Source organism: Meleagris gallopavo, chromosome 13, assembly GCF_000146605.3.
Source record: "Meleagris gallopavo isolate NT-WF06-2002-E0010 breed Aviagen turkey brand Nicholas breeding stock chromosome 13, Turkey_5.1, whole genome shotgun sequence".
NCBI classification, from domain to species: Eukaryota; Metazoa; Chordata; class Aves; order Galliformes; family Phasianidae; genus Meleagris; species Meleagris gallopavo.
The window spans coordinates 14806885-14811396 of NC_015023.2; positions in this window are offsets into that span (position 1 = coordinate 14806885).

Below are 4512 nucleotides of genomic sequence, written 5' to 3' on the forward strand. Positions count from 1 at the left end.
GCTCGTAGGAGTGAGAGAGGCTTGCTTACAGTCAATAACATCCTGTTTTGTTTTTTTTCTACATTCAGGCCAAAATTCCTTAGTTTTTAAATGTTGTTATAATTATATGTAAAATGAAATTCAGGTGGAAAATAATGATCATAATTTTATAAAATAAACTATACTACACATGAATAAAACATGCTGCTAACATCCTTCACCTTGACTTCTGTGAACTTTACATTTTTATGTAAAGAATCAATGTTCTATCTTCAGGCATAGGAAATTAATTGTAAAATCTACAGTGCAGTCTTTGTAAAAAAAATTCTAAATCACTAATTTTAGACTACAGGAGAAACTTAGGATGTGATTTTCTTCACTGATCTTTCACTAGAGTGCTTTTTCTAACATTGGAGAATCACAAAACTTAAGTATGAACTTGCTGAAAATTGCATTTGTTTGTATTTAGGAAGTACAAAGTACACAGGATTGACCTAACCTCATGAGATAGATGCATTTTGAGAACCCAGCACAAAGAATGTCTACAGTAGAAAGAAGGAATTTGGTAATATATTTGAATTTGCTGGCTGGGTCCCAGAGGAACATAACAGCGTTCTGTCAAGACCTTAATATTTTTGTGTGTATGTCAAACAGAAGCCTAGTTTGACCCTTAATCTACCTTTGAATTATTAAATATGTTCAGAAGCTGTGTACAATTGCATACATTGGTAATGTATATTTATATGGAACTGTCATCTCCTGAACAATTATCTGTTACTTAGAATTTAAAGAACAGTAGACACCTAACTATTTATGTAAGCTATATTAAGAAAATTGCTATCTGAAATATCTGTGCAGAGCACCTGGAATGAGTGCATAAATTACTTAATGTGCTTTAACATTTGACTTTAAATAGTCTCCTCTCCAGCAATCTGTACATCTCAGGTTTAATCTAGATGGAAAATGCAAAACTGACAAGATAATGTACTTAACATAAGTTAGCAAATCTGCATTAGGGAGTCTGAAAACCCTCTAAAATGCTGTTTGCCTGCTCTTTGCAAGGACAGCAGATGACCAAATGTCAGTGATGCCAAACAATAACATTCACTGCAGTACCTTAGTGTTTCTGTGCAATTTTTGGATCTCAGTGGGTTTTCCTGTGCTACATCAGCAACGTTACTAGTATCAGTAGCAACTAATGTCTTGACTACTTGGTTATGTAGGATTATCTTTCAGAAAATTGAATCCTTATGAATTATTCATGTAATTGATGTTCAGGATACCATTTATCTTAATACAGTTCTAAAGATTGAACTCAATTGTATTTATTACAATGTAAGACATTTATGGTAATATTTACTACATAGAATTATGTGTAGTAAATATATCTTAAATTAGTTTAAAATATGAGAATGAGAGCTAGAACAAAATTGAACCATAATGCTTTAAATTAAATAATTTCACTGGCTGGGGACACTTCTATAGTCTATTATATTATTTTAATTGCAGACTCAGCTAAGCATATATAGAGTACTGAAAACTAGCATTAGGATTCCAGTAAACATGTCCAGTTTTTGGCTTTTTGACTGAATCACTTATTTTTGTATCAGCAGCAGCAACTCTAGCACACTCCCCTGCACCCAAGCCAGATGTGTCATTTCTAGCGATACAAGAAGTCATCCAAATTCAGAATTGAGAGGTATTATGTCAATTAGTGTAATTATTTTCAATGTTCAAAATGAGACCTCTTGTATACACAAGTTACATATATATAAATACGTATATAAATTATGTACGTAAAGTATTCCATCTCTTTCATTTTGAACATTTGTATTAAAGTATGATTATCCAGTGATTCCTTGAAACAAAATTTATGCACAGCTTATTATCTTCACCAACTTGAAATTCAGTAGAGGAATAATTCATGTAGGCTGGTTCTCCCATGCTTGGTTCATCCATGCTGCATCAGAAACAGTTGATTTGATCTCTTATTTTTCTACGCTCACTGCCCAGGAAGGCCCTTCTGCTTGGTTGCTAAATCAACACAAATCAAACATAATCATACAAGTTTGTCCTTTATGTTTCATTGCACATGCTTCACCCTATTACCCAATGTCCTTTTGTTGGTGCTAGGAGCTTCTTTATCTTGGCAACTAAAGTATTTCTTGGTTCTGTACTTGATATTAAAATCCAAACTAATCACAATGATGCACAGATTTAAGGTCATTCTAGCCTTTAAATGCTAATTGTTCTGCCAACAGTACTCATTTACAAGGATTTTAAAGGCCACACACACTTTCTATATGATTCAATAATTGGAGTTTTTCTGAAACAAATGAAGGAAAATAAGCAGTAAGTAAAAGAAAAAAAAAAAAAAGCTAAATACATATCATCCTAGGCTGCTTCTTTCATTCTAAGTAGATATATTTAAAAGCAACTGCAGTGAAGTTGAAGGTTTTAAAACTATGGACACCTTTCTTTGTCTAAATTAAGTCTTGCAATTTCTATTTTTTATCAGCAGTGTAATGATACATGTTTCTGATGTGACCCAGTGCATTCCCTGTTATCCTGAAGTCTTTTCACAGAATCACAGAATTGTAGGGGTTGGAAGGGACCTCTAGAGATCGAGACCAGCCCCCCTGCCAAAGCAGGTTCCCTACACCAGGTCGCACAGGTAGGCGTCCAGGCAAGACTTGAATATCTCCAGAGAAGGAGACTCCACAACCTCCCTGGGCAGCCTGTTCCAGTGCTCCGTCACCCTCACCGTGAAGAAGTTCTTACGCACATTCGTGCGAAACTTCCTATGCTGCAGCTTATGTCCGTTTCCCCTCGTCCTGTCTCCACGTATCACTGAAAAGAGACTGGCCTCACCGCTATGGCCGCCACACCTCAGATATTTATAAACCTGGATCAGGTCCCCTCTCAGTCGTCTTTTCTCAAGGCTAAACAGACCCAGTTCACTCAGCCTTTCTTCATAGGGGAGATGCTCCAGGCCCTTCACCATCTTTGTGGCCCTCCGCTGGACTCTTTCCAAGAGATCCCTGTCTTTTTTGTACCGGGGAGCCCAGAACTGGACACAGTACTCCAGATGAGGCCTTAGCAGGGCAGAGTAGAGGGGGAGGATCACCTCCCTCGACCTGCTGGACACGCTCTTCTTAATGCACCCCAGAATGCCATTGGCCTTTTTGGCCACGAGGGCACACTGCTGGCTCATGGCCAACCTGTCGTCCACCAGGACACCCAGGTCCCTCTCTGCAGAGCTCCTCTCCAGCAGCTCATCCCCCAGCCTGTATTGGTGCATGCAATTATTCCTCCCTAGGTGTAAGACCCTACACTTGCTTTTGTTGAACCTCATCCTGTTCTTACTGCCCAGGTCTCGCTGAATGGCAGCACAGCCTTCAGGCGTGTCAGCCAATCCTCCCAACTTCGTATCATCAGCAAACTTGCTGAGGGTGGCCACTATCCCCTCATCAAGGTCATTGATGAAGATGTTGAACAAGACCGGACCCAGCACAGACCCCTGGGGGACACCACTGGTTACAGGTCTCCAGCCAGACTCTGCGCCACCAACGACGACCCTCTGCGCTCTGCCAGTCAGCCAGTTCTCAACCCACCTCACTGTCCACTCGTCTATGCCACACTTCCTCAGCTTTGTTATAAGGATGTCGTGGGAGACAGTATCAAAGGCCTTTCTAAAATCAAGGTAGACTACATCTACCGCTCTTCCCCCATTCACTCAGCATGTGACAACATCATAGAAGCTAGCAGAATTGTTTTTACTGTTTTTTGTTTTATTTCATTCCAAATCTGGATAGAATGTGCTAATCGAGAATGCAGATTAATAGTGCTGTATCATGAAGGAGCTGTATTGACTCCGCTCTGTCACAGCTGAAAACAAGGGTCCAGATCCATGATGGCCTTATTCTTTGCTGTTTTGCTGTAAATTGCCCTTGTGTAACTGTGCAAGTGATGGCAAGTCGAAATGTTATTCTTTCCATTTGCAAATAACTCCAAAAGGCTGGAAGTCACTGAGACCCTCTATGAATAGCAAAGGAATTGTATTTTGTGCTAACATTGACTTGCGACTTAAAAGTTAATGAAACCATTCAAGTTGAGTACTTTAATCTCACAAATTGGTTATCACAGCCTTGTGGCCACTTCTTGTTTTATAATAAAGTATTACACAAAATATCTGTGAAGGCTTACAAAATTAAACTAAGGGAAGTATGTGCAATTTTGAGCTCATTAGGAGCAATTCATATTTTCATCTGTCTCATTAGAGATGTTTTCATGAACTGGGAAAGCACTTTTGAATATGTGATTTTTAATTTCCCTGCCAACTGGCATGAGTTTTTTGGGATTGTTATTTTCTTTTCATTTATTTCAAAATGTTAAAAAGAGATTTAAAAAAAAATAAAATGTAACCACAGGAGAAATGAGAAGAAAAGCAAGGCAGTAAGAAGCAAGTGAACTGCAGAAATGTGATAAGAAATACTGTTTTATAGTAGTTCAACATGCTTATATCACTCTTTT